Source organism: Physeter macrocephalus, chromosome 7, assembly GCF_002837175.3.
Source record: "Physeter macrocephalus isolate SW-GA chromosome 7, ASM283717v5, whole genome shotgun sequence".
In the NCBI taxonomy this organism is placed as follows: Eukaryota; Metazoa; Chordata; class Mammalia; order Artiodactyla; family Physeteridae; genus Physeter; species Physeter macrocephalus.
Window position 1 is genome coordinate 50,969,598 of NC_041220.1, and position 20,630 is coordinate 50,990,227.

Genomic DNA, 20,630 nt, shown 5'->3' on the forward strand with positions numbered 1-20,630 from the left:
GGATGCCCTAGGAATAGACAACTACAGCGCTGGGGGGACCACTCTGCCCTTCACCTGCTGTTGGCGGCACAGACATAATTAAGAGACTCTAAAAGTTGTGCCTGCTGCCAGCACGGCTCTTTAGCTGTTCTCGTTAATAATGTAAAATGAAACATTTACATTTTCTTAATATCTATCTCTCAACCATTTGCACCCCCCCTTAGGATCATTACATTTCTATGAGTTCCTTCAAAATGAAAACAAAAGTCCTAGTGTGCATTTGGGGAGCCATTGGGAAATTAGGGAGATCCCTGTAAATGTTGCCACCCTCAGGCAAGCTGTAAGAAGTACCCAATAATAAATTTAAAATGCTTAATAAATCACCCAACTGTTGCATTTTAAGATAACTGGGAAGAAAAGGAAAAAGATTCTCTCTAAGCTTCTAAGGAGTGACTGGTATCTTCCTTAGAGATATTCCCTGGGCAAGTTAACACTTAAACAAAACAGAGTGAGCTGAGGTACATACACAGTAGCTACTCAATCAAGTTTAACTATAAATAATAGGAATAGACTAACCTGCCCATCACTGGAAGTTTGAATGCACAAACGACGGAGTCTGCGTTGATGGCCCTCCCCTCAGACTCAGGCAGCCCCGGACGTAATATGGTTTGAGGTCTCTGGCTTGCATTCTCCTCTTCATTTTCTACACCACGGAGCTTGTTCTGATGCCAGGAACAACTGGACTTCTATTTATTCTGGACCCTGGGGATAAAAAGGTAAATAAACCAAAGTCCCTGCTCTTGAGAGCAAAAGGAAGCAGCGAGTAAACAAACATACCAAGTCAAAGTGCTAAGTCTCCTGGATGGTATATATATGTGTGTTTATGTGTGTGTGTGTGTGTGTGTGTGTGTGTGTGTGTGTGTGTGTGTGTGTGTATGAAATATGGGGAGAGGCAGATAGAGAGAGAATGATTTATCATGAGGAACTAGCTTTCATAATTATGGAGGCTGAGAAGTCCTACAATCTGCAAGCTGGAGACCCAGGAAAGCTGGTGGTATAATTCAGTCTGAGTCGGAGGGCCTGAGAACCAGGGAAGCTGATGGTGTAAGTCCCAGTCCAAGGGCAGAAGAAGACCAATATGGCTTCCGAATGAATTTTCCCCATGGGAGACAGGACAGAGTAGAGGACGGGACAAGGGAGAGGCTGGGGTACATATTTACCCATTCCCCTTGCCTTCCCACCATCTGGCAGCTGCTGCGTTCTCTCTAACTAAAGCCACAGCTCTGGCTGGACAACCCCTTTTCCATGTCAGCCTCCACCTGACATGGTACCACCACTGGCTCCCCTTTTGCCCCTTTAAGTCTGGGGTGATAATGGCATCATGCTGTTGCCAGTCCCTGGGTGCTCCTAATCTGTCCACGTCACTCTTCAGTTAGACCCTCTAAGACTGCCCCTGGCTCCTGTGGGGCCCTGCCTGATACAGGAGGCAATGGTTTTATCCAAACAAGGGCTTATGAGGACCGACACAAAGCAAAGGCCATAGAAGTATGGAAGAACATAGAGATTCAAGAGCTCTGGCAGCAAGAGTCAGTAGAACTCAGTGCCCAATTAGATATCATCAACTTCTGTGTAACAAATTCTCACCAATGCAGTGGCTTGAAAACAACACGCACTTATTATCTTGCATTTTCTATCAGTCAGGAATCCAGGCATGGCCTAGCTGGGGCCTCTGCTTCAAGGCACATCATTAGGCTGCAGTCAGCTCGTCAGTCAGGGCTGCGGTCTCACCTAAAGGCTCGACTGGAGAAGGATCCACTTCCAAGCTCGCATGGTTAGTGACAGAATTCATTTGGGTTGAGGGCCTCAATTCCTTGCTGGCTGTTGGTTAGAGGCTGCCCTCAGCTCCTTGCCATGTGGGCCTCCCCAGCGTAACAGCTGGCTTTATTAAAGACAGTGAGAGAGAGAGACTTCTAGCAGGACAGAAGCCACAGCCTTATGTACCCTAATCACCGCAGGGACACCCCATCACCTTTGCCGTATTCTGTCTATTAGGAGCAAATCACAGCTCCTGCCCACACTCAGAGAGGGGATTACACCAGAGTGTAAACATCAGGAGGTGGGGATCACTGGGGGCCATTATACAATCTGCCTGCCATAGGAGGAAGGGGAGGTGTCTCCTGGGATTTTTACTTATAAATGATGCCATTTGTCAAGAAAGGGACTTGAAGAACAAGAGGATCAGGTCTGAGGTGCAAATTGGGTAGTGAATCTTAGGGTCAATGGGAATCAGAAATGGAGGTCATCTCCAGAGGATAGAATTTAGTTCAGCCCAACTGTGCAAAGAGAAAAAGGTTTGGGTTTGGGGGACAAAGGACAAGGTCAGGCCTTGAGGACTCTGAAGGAAGTTTTTCTTGTCCTGTTCATTTTTCAGAAAAATCAAGTGATAAAATAGAACTGTGACCAAATTCTTTGTAGCAAGGATGTTGGGGAAGAAAGACCACTTGTATTTTCAAGAGCAGGCATTGCATTTTCTAAAGGATGCGTTTCCACGTTTACTGAAAGGGAGCAAGAACCAGACCAGTTGTCTCAAGTTCTGAATTTATTTCCTGAAGAAAAGACTGAGGCTTCTTCTGAGAGAAAAATGATACTTAGATGGCCCTATGAAGTGCCTGTTAAGTGAGTGCTTCGGATCCAGAGAGAAGGTAGCTAAAGGGCTGATCTGGGTATGGGGCAATGCAAGAAACATGGGGTCAGAAACCTGGAAACCACTGTCCCAGCACTGCTTCTTAGCTCTGGGACACACAGCCCGTCCCTCAGCCACCCCGAGCCTCAGTCTCGGGGCCTTTTCTACAGGGACAACATCTGTCCTGCTTACCCTCCTGAGCTGTCCTGAGAACCAATGAGAGCACTCATCCCACGGAAATTCAGAAGGTACCTACTATGCGCAAGGCCCTGCAGTGGCCACAGAGGGAAATAACACTCAGGCCCAATCCTTGGTGAGTTTACAGGCCTGTTGATATGTGTGAACCCGCTTTATCAACTAGAGAGTGGCCAAGAAATGTGACAAGTTAGACACAGAACACTTGTCTGTAGTGCTGGTACCATTCCCTAGTACAAATCAGGAGGAAGTAGAACATTCACTGAAGTGCCCACGAGAGTGTTCTCTTCACTATTATGACAGAGTCCAATGTTTTCTGACATGACCATACTTATTATCCGTATTTACCCATTCTTTCAACAAACATGTCCTGATTTAATTTTGTAAATCAATCTTACTTAGCATCATGGGTATTACCACCTACCATCTAGATGTCCTTGAATAATACCCATAATCTCTTTGCATTTCAGTTGCTTCATCTGTAAACTGGAAAGAATAGCAATAACAACATAATAATCCACCCCAAATGAGAGGACCAAAAGAGTGAATTGATGTAAAATAGTTCTTTCAACTCCATAATAATAATACAAACGTGAGCTAATTTTACTATCTGCTCTGTCTACTTTAGCTCAGTCTGTGATCCTGGAGGTAAATCTGTCACAATGCAGCTGCAGTTGACATTGGCAGAGAACTTAACAACCGCTGTTAAGAGTTATCCTCTCCCCCAAATTCTGTGGCATTCTGCTTCTTCTGGCCCTTGTTAATGGAAATGGAGACTGAAGCATGGATGCTGGAGTAAAAGTGAAGTGACAAGTGACAGGCCCTGGTATCCTAGTCGAGATGCTGTGCCTGTGACCACAGGCACCATCAAAGGATCCCATGGGCCACACCAGCTTTCTGTTTCTGCACTGACCCTAAAGATCATCAAGGGTCACAAAAGCCTCATGATTTGTGGTAAAACCTTGGTTCTGAGTTTCAAAAAACTTCCAATGGGTTCTAAAGCAACGTGGACTGATCAGAATGGTATGAAACCCTTACAAACACAGTATGGGCATGCAATTGTTTACCTGCAGTTTTGTTGGATGACTTTTTTTTAAACGGGAGAGGGGAAATGCATACCCACTATTTACCTAAAACCCACCTCTGTCAGCAGTTGCCTTTTTCCAGTGGTCATGGTCCTGCCCCACCCTAGCCAGCCACACTCTCGCCTGGTTCCCTTCAGACCCGGAGCGTTGAGACTGCTGTTCCCCAAATCCACTCTCCTCTTCTTCCTTTTAATAATAGATCCCCAGTTATCAAGTTTTAGCAGAGCCCATGGCCATGGAGGCAGAAGTAAAATTTCCCAAGCACCCTTGCAGCCAGGCGTGGGCCATGTGACCACATTTGCGCCAAAGGAACTGGAGTGCAATTTCCCTGAAAGAAATGGACTCACTATGGGCTTCTTCACCCGCCTCCTTCTCTCTGACCGGAATGTGGATAGAGTGGTGTTGCTCTAGCTTTGATCGTGTGGACAAAAACACCACACTAGGGACATGCAGAGCAGCAAGAGAGAAGGAACCTAGGTCTCTGGATGCCCTCCTAGCTCAGAGCCTCTGACCTAGACCTACCACTTGTTTCTAGATTATTATGTAATAAAGACACAAGCTCCTATCATATTGAAGCTACAGCATTTGCAGGTATTTTTGTTGTAGCAGCTGAGCCAATACCCTGACTAACATACCTATGCATGTGTGAAAAGACTGACCAAGATGTAGCGTGATTCCATCGGCAACAACAACAAAATGTTAACTGATCAGCTCTTACAGATATTAGACCTGTGACCAGGATGTGGAATATCCAAGGGCATAATAAATGATGAAGAACTCAAAGATCATGTGCGGCATTTTCAAGTCCTCACAGCTTGCAGGCAATATTGGACCACTAAGTACATGGAAAAGACCTTTCATGGTGGGGGATGTGGAGGAGGAGGAAGGAGGAGAGGGCTGAACACTAAATAAGCACTTACTACGTACCAAAGACTATACTCCACACTTTCCATCTGCTAACGGAAGGAGGTAGATATTACCCCTCATTCTGACGCACCCCCCCCCCGACCAATGTTGAATTGGACCACTAAGTACATGGAAAAGACCTTTCATGGTGGGGGATGTGGAGGAGGAGGAAGGAGGAGAGGGCTGAACACTAAATAAGCACTTACTACGTACCAAAGACTATACTCCACACTTTCCATCTGCTAACGGAAGGAGGTAGATATTACCCCTCATTCTGACGCACCCCCCCCCAGACCATTGTTGATGAGGAAACAGGCCCAGAAAGGCTTGATTTGCCCAATGTCAGCAAATGCCAGAGCCAGAATTTGAACCCCAGTCTACTAGCAACAAAGCTGCTTCTCAAGAGCAAAGAATCAGTAACAATAAAAGTAGATTGTCACGTCATGATAACTGTGACCCTTAAAATTATGAGCACTTCACACTCCTCTTAAAGCTCTGCTAAGATCAAGGGAAATGCAATTCTGAGCAAGTAAAAGGACCCTGTATTTTCTTCCTGTAAAATGTTGGAGGACACTGTCTCCTCATTTCTGCGTTTTTCTGCTCCAGGATAGGGAACAGAGTTAAGGCATGGTGCTCCTGGGATGCCTGCCCTAATACCATTCTAGCTGATGGCACGTCTCCTCCTAATTCCTAGGACTCCCCATTCCAGCATGGGCAGAGCCTGGTTCTCCAGTGGGACAGGGATAACTGGGAGGGACCAAAATCAGGAAGCAGACTCACTCACTGAGGCAAGGACCAGGAAGCCAAACCACCCACAGGTTTGGGGGTTCTAGATAAAGTCCTAACTGCACCCAGGCTGGTATTCAAGCAGAGAGAGACAGACAACAAACACCTCCATATGTGTATTGAAAACATTCAGGCAAGTAAGGGGATTGAGGGGAAAGGAGGTGTTGCCTTACATCAGGAGGTCAGGGAAGGCCTCTCTGAGGAGGAGGGCATTTGAGACTCATCTGAGTGAAATAGGGAATGAAGTCACACAAGGTGGGGAAGGAGCGACTGAGGATGAGGGATGCAAGTCCAAGGGTACCCGAGGTAAAGGTGTGCCATTTGAGAATTATGAGGAAGCCCAACGTAGCACGGGGGTTGCAAGATGAGTCTCTGGATTCCTTGCTCCTCTCTGTCCTCACGGACATGCCCATAGTCCCTTTGGGGACTGAACTGGCTGCACTTTCCAGTGCAAACTGGAATTCGGGCTCCATTCCCCAACCTGGGAGAGACCAGGTCCCTGGACTGGTCACCAGGACTGGGCATGAGGCCGGGAAACCAAAACCAGATCTGAGTGCAGGACAGGGACTGGGTCTCAGGACCCAGGCAGCAACAAGTTGGCAGAGCTGGGACATGAGATGGGCAAACAGGCAGTGTCTGGATGTCGAATCTCAAGGAAGGGAGAGGAAGACCTCCCGTCCACACCTCCCTGAGCTCCACACAGACTGCCGCTGACTCCTTTGTCTTCAGCTCTTCCCTCCCTCTAGTTTACTCCATTCTAGACACACCTGCCACCTTGCCCGGCATACTCCTGCCTCCAGTTCTTTGACCTTGCTATTCCGTCCTTCTGGAATCCCTCCTCAGGACTCATTCCCTCATTGACTTCAAGCCTTGAACAAGTGTCACTTTCTCAGTCAGGCCCACCCTGACCACCGTCTCGCAAATTGCAAACCCAAGGTCTGGGGAGAAGCCCCTAGGCCAAGGAAGAGGAAGAGGGGAGGGTATCCGGGCCAGCCAAGGACAGAAACCAAACGTCACAGCACTTCAGGTACGAGTCAGGCTGCTGTGGGTTCCGGATGTCACTCCATCCTGGCACCTAAGATTCCATTCTTGGTGCCTTGAAAGATTCAGGGGACCAAAATGAAAACTCTGGCACTCATAGATACACCACTAATACTTGGCTCTGGGTGCCTGAATTTTTGAAAGAAAAAGAGTGTTTTGTAGGGGAATATAGGCAATACATTTACAAGGTTCAAAATTCAAAATATACAAAATGGTATCCAGTGAAAATCTCTCCTGCCATTCAACTACCTGCTCCCTCCACTGAAAGCCACAGATGTGATCAGTGTCTGGTGTATCTTTCCAGAGATATTTTATAGATATCCTACCAAGTATGTTTATATGCCCCATCTTTTACCTAAATGGTAGCCCACTATACATACGCTCTTTGATATTTTTCACTTAAATGTCTTAAAGATATTCTCATTTTAGCTTCTTCACTTCTATTTACAGCTGCTTAGTAATCTCTTTGGGTGTCCTCTCATGTTTTATTTAAGCAGTCCCCTTTTGATAAACGTGGGGCTATTTCTAATACTTTGTTGTTGAAAACAGTACAGCAGAGAATACCCTGGTGCACAGGTCACTTCACCACAGGTAAATTCCAGCAGGCGGGATTGCAGTACTAAAGGTATGCACATTCTCAGTTTTGATAGACAGCACCAAACAGTCCTGCCTAGAGGAGACCCTCTGTTGGTGCGTGCGTGTGGTTTCATCTTAGCCCTCCCAGGCAGAGAAGCTAAGACAGCTAACATATGACTACTTCAGCACAAAATCCACCACTGCAGTGCTCAGGGCCTGGCATGTAGTTGGAGCTCAAAAAATGTTTGTTAGGTGAGTGTATGGGAAGACTGAGTGGATAAGTAGATGGGCGGATGGAGACATGGATATACAGACAAACCAGTGATGAATTCTAGACAGATCTAGTACAGCCCCCTTCCAGAAGTTCTCTCTCAAAACTCCAGTCTACACTTACTCCTCTCTCTTTTGCTGCCAGGGCCACAGAGTTTAAGATTTAGTTGTTCTCTGCTTCATATGTGTTCCTTTTTGTCCTCAAATGAAGGGTAAATTCCTAATGGGCTGAGAACACAGAGAATGGCAGTAAAGAGCATGGCGGGGGGAATCCCAGCTCCACATTTGCCAGCCTAGAACTCTGGGCAAGTTACTGAATTGACCTGGTACTAGTCGCCTTGTATGTCAAACGGAGATGATCACACTTGTGCTTTACCAACCTACCCCATAGGTGGTGTTGACAGAATTGAACATGCTAATGCTAAAAATGAAATTAGAACATGCCTGGCCAATAGCAAGCCTTTAGTAATGAACTTAGAGCATGCCTGGCCAATCACAATCTTCCTTGTGCTGTGCTTCTATTGTATCTCCTCTGTTGCCTAGAATAATGGTGGGCACACGAGTGGCATTCCACTAATATTCTACCACTGATTCCATACACTTTAATTAACAATCAGTTTTAGTTAGAAGTTACCATTCTTCTGGCATGCATATTGCTTTGATTCCTGCTGAGCATGCCAGACCTTATCTGCCTAGTTCAGGTCAAGGTAAGCTTTGAGCAAGTATACATTAACTCATTCCATGAATATTTATTTTTATATGCTACAAGCCCAGATTACAGCAATGAACAGGACAGCAAAATCTTTGCCCTCATAAAGGCTTCGTTTTAGCCCACGGAGCTAAGTAAAATAAGCAGCATAACATGACTCTGTTTTGGAAGATGCAGAGGCAAAATTATGTAAATTGTCTGTCAACACCTCCCAAACTGACCTGGCTATTTGTTCATCTATTTTAGCCATGAAGCTTTACCTAAATGCTCTGAATTTCCTCTTCCTTGAATATCTCTTTAATGAGATCCCCTCTCCTGCTCACCTCCTTGATCTCACTTCTCAAATAGAGTTGCTAATGATGTGTGCACGTGCCAGACTTGCACAAATGTTGAGCTGAAAAACTGCTCTGTGTCTGTTAATTTCATCCTCTGCTCGGGCGGGGATCCTTGAGTTAGAGCAGATGCTGCTTGCCGGGGGCTTTCGCGCCCATGGATCAGCGTTGTTGATGAAGGAGGAAAGGAAAGTTTCCTCCATGACTGCGGTTTGAATATAATTTATTGTGTTCTGAAAGAAAAGTGGAAAGAAGAAAAGGTACTGATAGGCACTAGCACAAATCAACGGTGATGGGTGACACTCAGATTTCGGTTTCAGAGGAACGTGCTTGAAAGTCAAAAAATCATTGCAATGGTGAGGTGACACTCTCCACAGCTGTGCCAAACGCGCTCCTTCTAAATGGCTAAGGTGCCTGTTGGAGTCCCGTGGGGAGTCCAGATTGACAATGATAATAAAGAAAATAATAGAATAGTCACATAGCATTTAAGAGCAAGTACACTGTAAACAGACGGCATGGATTTGAACCCCAGCTCCACCCTTGGGCAAGTTATTTAATATTTCCTCCTGTGTAAATGGGGGTAACAGTAACACTTTAATCACAGGGTTGTTTGGAGAATTAAATGGGTTACCATATAGAAAGCAATTAGCACGATGCTTGGCACTTACGAAGCTCCAGATTTATGTCCGCTCCGCTTTTTGTTATTAATGGTGAATTTTGCTCTCTGCCAAGTCCTGACCCAAGCCTGCCTGTCCACAACTTCACCCTGCTCTCACTACCACCACCCTCTGGCACCTGGATCACCCCCATTCTTTAATGGCACATGGCACCCGTCTTCCAAATCCACTTGAATTTCTGACTTTGTTCCTCCCCCTATTTAGGTTTTATATGTGTCTTCTGTTTGTTTATTCATTTGCATTTCCAATTATGTCTAGAAAAATACTTATAAGACTGGAAATAAATGCTCCGAAACTATTCATAGGATTATGAGGGTCTACTTTTCTTCCTTCTAGTTTTCTGTACTTTACAACTTAAAAAATATATAAACAAGGTCCTCCTGTATAGCACAGGAACTATATTCAATATCCTATGATAAACCATAACGGAAAAGAATATGAAAAAGATTGTATATATGTGTATGTATAACTGAATCACTTTGCTGTCCAGCAGAAATTAACACAACATTGTAAATCAACTGTACTTGAATAAAACAAATTTTTTAAATTTTAAAAATAATTGTGGAATGCCACCCCTGCCATGACCAACACGGAGGCTTTGTACCAAGTCCTGTTCTTAGTGTTCGAATGACCCAGTCCGAGGCTGAAGAAGCCACCCTGGGTGCACATTGCCATTGACCGTGATGGTGTCCGCTCTGGTGGTGGTGTCTTACTTCCTCAACGCCGGAGGAACAATTTATGATGTTACTGTCGAACTCTGTCTACAGTGGGAGGTTTGGGTTTCATAATCCTCGACTGATCCAAGGCACCAAACACTCCAAAACTAAATAGACTTCTTTTTTTTAATATAAATTTATTTACTTATTTATGATTTTTGGCTGCGTTGAGTCTTCCTTGCTGCACGCGGGCTTTCTCTAATTGCGGCGAGCGGGGGCTACTCTTCTTTGTGGTGCGTGGGCTTCACATGGCAGTGGCTTCTCTTGTTGCGGAGCAGGGGCTCTAGGCACGCAGGCTTCAGTAGTTGTGGCTCGTGGACTCTAGAGCGCAGGCTCAGTAGTTGTGGCGCACGGGCTCAGTTGCTCTGCAGCATGTGGGATCTTCCCGGCCCAGGGCTCGAACCCGTGTCCCCTGCATTGGCAGGTGGATTCTTAACCACTGCGCCACCAGGGAAGCCCTAGACTCCTTCTTGTATTCACCGGATTCATCTGTGTTCTGTTGAGTTTTCTCATGGCTAGAGTATTCATGAGAATGAAACTGCCAGGCAATCTGATGGGTAAGAGTGCCTTTTGAGAATAAATCAATGGATACTGGATTTGCTCCTGTTAATGAAGTTTTAAAGGCTATACCAACACTCTGATTTGAAATATGGAAAAGGATGAATGAAAAGCAACAGAAAAGAAGCATCTAGTGAAAACACAGGAAGCATATTAAAAGCTTGGGCTAGAATGTCTTCTTGGTATCAAGGAGACAGGCTTACAACAGAATCTTTTCTGCTGGTTTATATTGACGAGCCAGTGATGTTACCTGGCATTTTCTTCTTAGTTTTTCGTTTCTTAAAGAAAATATACTCCATTTCTACAGCTATCATATTGAATAAAGTAATTATTTTTTACAAACCCCTTAACATTTTTTGGGAGATGACATTTCTGACTTTCAGAAATTAATGTAAAATCAGGAAGGAAGATCCCATAAGGTGAGAGCCCTGGACAGCTGATTAGCTTTACCTGTGGTGCTTTGCCTTTAAACAAAGTGTGTGATGGTACATTATTTCAGATACGTATGTAAGACTGTTTCCTGTACAATAAGATGTGTGAAAGGAGCAGAAATAATTTTTCTAATTAAAAATAAAAATGATAGTAATTGTATGTGCCGTTTTTACCATGGAACATGTACAATGAACGTGTAAAAGATGGAGGAAGAACAGATTTAGTTCATTCTCCCTCTTCTTAAAATAGATTAAATCAACCTCCTTATCAAAGCATATTAATAAGAAATCAGGAACTCAATGCCATACAGAGGACAAGACTGGCTGTTTGCTGAGGGGTTATTGCTGTCTGGGAACTCACTTGACCTGTGAGATACCTGAGCCCATCAGTGACGTAACTCCATAGGAGGAATCTGTCACACACACACACTGTACTGAGAAATACTGCATCTGAATGAATGTACATCTATACCCTAAATCATTTAAAATTAGAATGAAAATAAATAACAACAGCAGCCGCAGCACCTCCCCTACAAAAGGATGAATTGCTTAAATTTCAGGTGGTTGAGTTAGTTGCTTGTGAATTGGGCACTTCTATTCTCAGGGTCCTTGCCTGATTCTGAGGTTAATTAGATGGTACCTGCAGTTACAGAGACCATTTCTCCTTTAACAATACTACTCCAACTTTCATTTATCTTTTTCAGTTTCCTTCTCACTTGAAAATCTGTTGAGAAGAGATTATAGGCTTGATGGATTCATTTAAAAAGGGAAAAAATAAAATAACAGCAGTCCTACTTCCCATTCAGCCCTTCAGAAAGAAGCATGAAAGCCCTACGGTAGATTGTCGAAGCTCAAGCATTCAATGGGGATTCAAAGTACTTCTCAGTCAATCGATAGCCTCTACCAATCCTTGGCCTTTTGTGGAAGATGGGTGATGGCAATGGAAGCCAAGCATATGTCCCCTCTATAGCCTCCCACTCCAATATTAACTTAATGTGACAACAGAAACTCAAGGGGAAAAATTATCCAGTAGAATTTGCCAAGTGTCAAAATGTGATAGAACTTTATATCAGTTATGTATTACCAAAATCATTCTGAACAATAAATCACCCTACAACTTAGTGGCCTAAAAGAGCAACCATGTATGAGTTCTCAGCTGAGCAGATCTGCTGGCCTGGGCCCGCTCAGCTCATCTTGACTGGGCTCACCCATGCATCTGTGGTCAGCTGGTGGTTGGCTGGGGGCTGAGCCTCTGCTGGGCTGACTTGGCCCTAATCCACATGGTCTCTCATCCTCTGGCAAGCTGGTGCAGGCTATTGTGGATGTGCACACAATCTCTGAGGACAAGCTCTGAGTTCTAAGCTCGGAATTGACACACCATTGCTTCTGCTGCATTCCACTGGCCAAAGTATAACAGGAGCACAGCCCAGATTCCAGGGTGGTGAACAGATTGTATTTCTTAATGGGAATAGTTGCAAAGTCACATTGCAAAGGGCGAGGATACAAGGAGGGGTAAAACATTGGGGTCACATTTGCAATCAACCTACCACAAGCTTGAAACATGGTGGTGTGTGAAATAAGCGACAGCAATTGCGAAAAACATTTCGTTGTTGAAATTGTTTTGAGACAGTGTAAATCACAGGATTTTCATCAAAATAGGAGCTAAAAATGCTCAAAATTTTAATCAAGAACCATCTGAGAAGACATCTACCACAACCACATCGGATCTTGCTCCTGGCCCCCCATCCAGAGGGTTTTCCTCCCCACAAGGTCTCCTGATCTCAGTATTTTTCTAACACAATCAAGTTTTGACATAACTTGGGCAATTATTCTGTACCTGAGAAACACTCTTTTAAATACAACTCCACAAATTCATATTCAAAATTGTATACATACAATTTACCTAGCAATTTATATTGCAGCCATGGAAGGCTGTATATGTGAGAGGACAAAGATGGACCGAGAATACGAAATGGTTATATTCAGATGGTGAGATGGTTGTGTTTTTCTCATTTTTCAAAATGGTCTTTAAAGCTGGGGTTACACTAACAATAAAAAAGGAGGAGATGTAAAGAAGTTGAAAGCAAAGATTAACGAGTATTTATCTTTAATAGTCTACACATTGTACAACAGCAAAAACTCTGTATTGTCTTTTCATTTTATAATCCTTGAGGCTGACAATGAAATATTCAAATGCCAGGAAACACAAAAGCAGTTCAGAATTATACTTGAGGAAGAGTTATGTGACTCCACTATCATTACTTAATTCATGCAAAGTGCCTTAAATAAGTCGTTTTATCTTCATCTTGTGATTTTTTTATTTAGTAGAGTTCTATGAAGGTGTCTAATGATGACAAACCAGCAGGGCCCATGTGCTGAAGCATATCTAACAATGCAATTACAGTAATTTGAAAAAAAATAACAAAAGAATAATCATGGTTATATATTCTCTGGGTGGTTTTGAATACAAATGCAAAAATGTGGGTAAATGTCACAATTAATGTATCTGAAGCCAAAAAAGAAAAACGTGTCTCAGTAGGAAACAGTTTTAGCTTAGAGCATCAAATAATCAAGTTAACTTAATGTAACAGCAAAGGAAACATGTTTCATATTTTGTTTTCCAGAGTTTAGCATAAAGCTTTTAATCAGAAGCTTAACAAAAGAATGCAGCACTGTCTGAATCAGAAAAGTAGATTTTGCTCTTAAAACTGTTTTGTAGCTTGTGAGAGGTGAATTGATGATTCCATCCTATTCCTAGATCCTGTCCCTGCCTCATACTTCCCTATCAAGACCAGAAATAACCACAACAAGAACATTTTATATCCATGCCTTGCTGATTCTTTTTCAAAGTATTTTTGCTTACATTTTCTCATTTAATACTCTTCCAACCCAGTGGATTAAAATAGCACAGACATCAACATCCCCCATTTTACTAACGAAGAAACCAAGACACAAGAAACTCCTTCAAGGACATATAATGGGTAAATGGCAGGACTGGTTAGGATCACCTTTATGAGCAGCAGGAAAGGAGGACACTGGGGGATGACACCTACTACTAAGAAAAAATATATAATATTACACACTTGTTAGAAATCAAAACTACAAAAGCAAAAAGAAGATCATTTAAAATGCCCGTAATTCCCACTTAATGGAGAGAAACACGTGTAGCACCTTGGAGTAACTCCTTCGGGATACAACAATGTTTGCTTCCTATTTCACCGAGCAAGTTGAAGCAATAAGAAGAGAACCTCTACATTCTCCCCCGCCATCTCCCAGCCCCACACGTATGCCCACATGCTTTGCCTTCCCTGGAACAGAGGATGAACTGTCTGATCCTAACGCCACTGTCTCCATTCTACACTCCGTCCAACTTCCTTTCACCAGCTCAAAGGTTCACTCTGCAATTCACTTCTTATCAATTGTTCCCCCCATTCCATCAGTGAGTAAGCAAACATACTGTAATCTCTCCCATCTGAAACAAAGAAACAAATAATGAACAAACCTGTGTTGCCCAGACATCCCTCTTTCACTCCGGCTCCATTTCTCTGCTCCCCTTTAGAGCACGCCGTCTTTAAAGAGCTATTTAGGGCTTCCCTGGTGGCGCAGTGGTTGAGAGTCCGCCTGCCGATGCAGGGCACACGGGTTCGTGCCCCGGTCCGGGAGGATCCCACATGCCGCGGAGCGGCTGGGCCCGTGAGCCATGGCCGCTGAACCTGCGCGTCCGGAGCCTGTGCTCCGCAATGGGAGGGGCCGCAACAGTGAGACGCCCATGTACCGTAAAAAAAAAAAAAACAATTTGATTACTTTAGGGGGCTTTCCTGGTGGCGCAGTGGTTGAGAGTCCGCCTGCCGATGCAGGGAACGCGGGTTCGTGCCCCGGTCCGGGAGGATCTCACATGCCGCGGAGCGGCTGGGCCCGTGAGCCATGGCCGCTGCGCCTGCGCGTCCGGAGCCTGTGCTCCGCAGCGGGAGAGGCCACAGCAGTGAGAGGCCCGTGTAACGCAAAAAAAAAAAAAAAAAGAGTTATTTAACACTTGCTATTGCTCTATCTAGATGGAATTTGAATTTTTTGAGGTGTTATTAATTTATGATCATGGGCATAAATAAAGTATAGTTATTGCTTTAGGTGAAATTAGAGTGAAAAGTAGCATAGATAATATTCTCAGGTCATATGTTGAATTATCAGGATCCACATTTATTAATGACTTTGACTTAAACGTAAATGTCAATTAACTGTGTTGGAGAGAATTGATGTTTGTATTTTATTCAGTTTACTTCATCTAAAATAAACAAAATGTCTTTCTGGCAAAAAATAAAGTGTTATTTAGACTCTAGCTCCCGCTATCTCTTGAACACATTTTATATAAATTCTCTTCTATAACATTATTTTTAATGAATACCTAAAATTGCATTGTATAGATGGATGACTGTTTATGTAGCATTGTCAAATATTTAGATGGCTTCCTTTTTTTTTCAGCCTTATAACTACTAGGTTAGGTTTATTTAAAGGTCTGAATCCGATTTCCAGTATGTAGCCACCAACCACATGCAGCTACTGGGCACTTAAAATGTGGTTAGTCAGAACTGAGATATATTGCAAGTATAAGATACCAGGTTTCTGAGGCTTGGTATGTAACATATCTTGTTAACAATTTATTATATGTTAAAATGATAATATTTTAGATATATTAGGTTAAATTACATTGTCAACATTAATTTCACCTGGTTCTTTTTACTTCTTAAACGTGCCTACTAGCAAATTTAAAATTACATATGTGGCTCACATTTGCATCTCTCATTATATTCCTACTGGACGGTGCTAGTCTAGACTCTTGAGGGTGGACACTCACATTTCATTAATTTTTCATTCCTTTGCGCTAACCAGCCATTCTTTCAGAAATCAATACAATCCAAGGACCCTAGCCTTTCATCTTACAGTCTTTTTTTTTTTAATTGGAGTATAATTGTTTTACAATGTTGTGTTAATCCCTGCTGTACAACGAAGTGAATCAGCTATATGTATACATATATCCCCTCCCTCCACCCCGCCATGCCACCCCTCTAGGTAATCACAGAGCACCGAGCTGAGCTCCCCGTGCTCTACAGCAGGTTCCCACTAGCTAGCTATTTTACACATGGTACTGTATATGTCAGTCCTAATCTCCCAATTCATCCCACCCTCATCTTACAGTCTTAATTTGTTTCATTTGATGCTTCCTTCCAACTGACTTAGGGAAATAAGAATTTTTATGTTGTTACATACAAAAAGTAGCTTTTGCGTTTTACGCGCCTATTCTATTACTGTTTGTGGCCTGTTGGCGTCTCCAGTCTACAGTCTTGTGGTCCTTTCTCAAAGAGGTAGATCCTGCTGTAAGATCATGCAAGAAGAGGTAGGTGCTGTATTGATCACCCCACTTGGAATGTGGGCCCTAGGCAGGCAGATGGGGAGACTCATATTTCTCATTCATGAAAACGCTCTCCTATCAGAAGTTTAAACATGCCCCCTGGCCATGACCAAGGGTAAAGAAACAGGCATCTCTTTATTTTTTTAATTTTTATTTTAATTTATTTTTGGCTGCGTTGGGTCTTCGTTGCTGCGCGCGGGCTTTCTTTTTTATGTTGTTACATACAAAAAGTAGCTTTTGCGTTTTACGCGCCTATTCTATTACTGTTTGTGGCCTGTTGGCGTCTCCAGTCTACAGTCTTGTGGTCCTTTCTCAAAGAGGTAGATCCTGCTGTAAGATCATGCAAGAAGAGGTAGGTGCTGTATTGATCACCCCACTTGGAATGTGGGCCCTAGGCAGGCAGATGGGGAGACTCATATTTCTCATTCATGAAAACGCTCTCCTATCAGAAGTTTAAACATGCCCCCTGGCCATGACCAAGGGTAAAGAAACAGGCATCTCTTTATTTTTTTAATTTTTATTTTAATTTATTTTTGGCTGCGTTGGGTCTTCGTTGCTGCGCGCGGGCTTTCTCTAGTTGTGGTGAGCGGGGGCTACTCTTTGTTGCGGTGTGCGGGCTTCTCTTGTTGCAGAGCACGGGCTCTAAGGCACGCGGGCTTCGGTAGTTGTGGCACGCGGGCTCTAGAGCGCAGGCTCGGTAGCTGTGGAGCATGGGTTTAGTTGCTCTGCTGCATGTGGGATCTTCCCGGACCAGGGCTCGAACCCTCGTCCCCTTCATTGACAGGCGGATTCTTAACCACTGCACCACCAGGAAAGCCCCAAGTGTCTCTTTAAAGGAGTCAGAGCTGAATACGAATAAGCTGAAATTTACAGGCTGACCTATGTGGTTCATATTATGTATTTACCCACTTTCAGCTTCCATTTCCTTTTCTCCTTATTAGTACTAAAACAAAGTTATAAAAATAAAATTAAATGATAGATATAGATATATTGATACATATTCGATATATATTGAAATATATTCAGATACATATCTGAAATAAATATATATAGCTATATATCTGACATATATAAAATGGTATATATTTATATTTATCTATAAATATGTACATATCAATAGATAGAGATATATAAATTGATATCTATCTATTAGATACAGATATCAATAAGCAGACATCAGTTTATATATCTCACAGGTACAGTTCTCAGCCCACAGCAGATTCTCCACAAATGCTAGCCCATCACGCGCACACATGCATGCACTCCTAATCACTGGCCTTTTTTCACACTTAAGAAAGTAAGAACCAGCTGATTTAAATTATAATCCTCCGCCAGTGCTCACGCCTGAAGAACTGGTACTTGCAGACCCTGGGAAGCCTTCTCAGCCGGCTGGGAGACAGAAACAGTAGTGTGAGGCTTTCCCAGGCACTAGGTTTGCATCAGGCAGATGCCCACAAACCTTTCATTCAGAGAGTGCTCAAGGTCAGGCTGCGGCAGCAGAGCAAACTGGAGATAACAGGGTCTTTCATGTACTTGGACGCTGAATAGAATTTCTGGGGGTTTTTTTCCCCTCTCTGGGAAGGCTGCTTTTTGCAGCAATAAATAAAATTTTTAAATGTGGACATCAGTTTAGAAAATATGTGGATAGTACCCAGGTTTCATCAAGGGATACCAAAATTGGCCTCACTGACTCTGTAGTTTAGAAATGATGCTACTCATGAGGCATCCAAGCTCAGCAGCTAGGACGCCCGATTTTCTCAGAGTGACTGGCTCCTCCATTTCAAATATCTATCCCAGATCATAGTAGTGGCTACCAGAGTACCCTCTGGTGAGGCATGGGGTGGAGGGTAAAGGGAATCACTATATGGTGGCAGATGGAAACTAAATTTTTGGTGGTGAGCACACTGTAGGGCATACAGAAGTAGAAATATAATGCTGTACACATGAAACTCATATAATGTTATAAACAAATGTTACCTCAATAAAAAATAAATCTAAACACACACACACACACACACACACAAATACTCAGTCCTGTCAGACCCCCTATTTCAAATAGTCTGTGAGGCTGTGTATCAATCAGGCTGTGTCCTGGTTTGGGTCTTTGAAAATACAGTCACCAGTTAGAGACAGAGGAGAAAGTAGGACATCCTTTTCTTCTCAGACTTAAAAGAAAATTATTTATTACAAAAACAACATCCTAGCAAGCAACATGACCAGAAATTTTACTGAAAGAAAAATTCACCCCTGAACCAAACATACCAAGAAATCAAAATATTTTCTTTTTTGGATGTGCCCTTTGCCATCCCTAATTTGTGAAATATTTGTGATCCAGCATTAAACAAACAAAACAAAACAAAACAAAAACACAGGCAATGCCAAGGTTATGTGAGTTCCCAGACCTGCACTCTCCCACCCTCTTGGCTGGCTCTTCTACCAGATATATAGATGCAAACCATGGGATGCCGTCTCCTCCTCCTCAGCCCACCTGCAGATGGTCCAAATGAACCCCCCCCAACTCTCCATCAATCAATGTTTCAAAACATCACCTACTGCGTGTTCGGCGCTCTTCTAGACACAAAGGCGGGTGAGGAGGAGGGGTGTAGGAAAGAAATAGAGAGCCTGGTCCTAACTCTCCAGGGGCATTGCCATGGCAACAGGAAGGGGGTGGTAGAGCCGGTGGAAAAGGGCACAGTTGCAGTGAGAGGCCAGGGCCCAACTGGGGTTCTTGCCCCATTTCGTGTGTACAGGATGCAGCTGCCTTCTTTGTCCTTTGTGAATGAAGCCACCGATTGTAGTTTCTGGGGCAGTTTCCCAAAAGTGTGTCATGAGAAAGAGGCAAGATGTTAATGTGCTGAGCAGAAAAAAACAATTCCACGGCCAGATGAGTTGGGACACGAGAGTTAAAGAAAAACAAACAGGTCTCTTTCTGTGGAAGATCTCAGGGCATTTTCTCTCCTGAGGGGCAGCGTGAATCTCAACGAGGGCATTGAAGCTCGCTGCATTTCCCAAGCTTGCGTGGACACAGAGGAGAACATCTTCAGGAAGCAGCACCTAAGGAATTCATTTTGGGAACTGCAGCTGCAGAACGTTCACTCTCATGCCTGCCGAAGACCGTAAACCAGATTCCCCCAGGTATTTCTAGTCAGAGGAAGCCATTCTCTTGCCTTCCTTCCCATGCCTGGAAAATGGTGGAATTGAAGGGAAATAAGATGTTAGGCCAGAGAACACCCGTGCAGAGAGGCCCAGAAAGGACTGGGAAGGAAAAGGATCCAATAAGAGATGCCACTTATGGAGCACTTTCTCTGTGTCCTGCACTGTCGTCGCAAAGGAGTTACTGGATCACAGCTACTGTTATAACCAAGACTGACGGTAGCCCCCAAACAGAAGGTTCCATGGCCACCTTCCTGAGGTGCCATAGAAACCCCAGCCTTTCACCCATTGCCTTCTCTTTCCGAATACCCTCTTCACAGTGTCGATGGGGGCCTGGGGAATGAGGTCACAGAAGGCTCTGTGGTTCACCCTTCTAGGATGACTTAGGTTGCTCTCTTCTCTCCAAGCTTCCTCCTGTATCTCCTGAGGTCACTCCATTCTTCTTCCCTCTAGTCCAATGGTTCCCAACCTTGGCTGCACATTAGAATCAGCTGAAGTTTTTAAAAAAAAAAAATTCCAGTGGCCAAGCCTCAGCCCAGACAAATGAAGTCAGAATCTCTGGGCCGGGAGAGAAAAGGGGGTTGCTGGAGAGACTCAGGCATCAGTAATTTTAACAGCTCCTCAGGTGATTTCAATTTGCAACCAATGTAAAAAACCACTGACATAGTCCAAGGACAGAATTCTATCTTTTAGCAATCCTGTCTCTCAGGAAGCAGATTCCTTTTCATCTGGAACCCAGCAAATCCTTTATTTGGAGCCCCAAGTGTTCTCTCCAGGGTACCCAAATCCTAGTTTACTGGTGTCTCTCAATTATGACCAAAGAATTTTCTGGAACTATCATGTTCTCTGCTCTGGGGCTCCAGCTTCACTTTAGTTCCTCTGACATCTCTACAGTTCAATCACTACATCAGCGGGCATGGTTAGGCAGGTAGAGCGCAGTGCCTGCTTCTAAGAGCTTTGCCACTCAATGATTCTTGCCAATTCCCAAGTTCTATTACCCCAATTTCACCATCTTGGTGCCATCAACCCACATTCCTGCTAGGAGTGACACCCCCAGACACTCATTTCCACCATTTCTCTTCTCAGAGAAGCCTAAGTGCAGAACATTATCTCCTCTGTAAGATTTTGG

At 43.8% G+C, this 20,630-nt stretch overlaps 1 pseudogene; it reads left to right on the top strand.

The window, feature by feature from the left end:
- The first annotated feature begins 9,819 nt into the window (after positions 1-9,819).
- LOC112067071 (oligosaccharyltransferase complex subunit OSTC-like) lies at positions 9,820-19,468 on the top strand (annotated as a pseudogene).
- Positions 19,469-20,630: the final 1,162 nt, after the last annotated feature.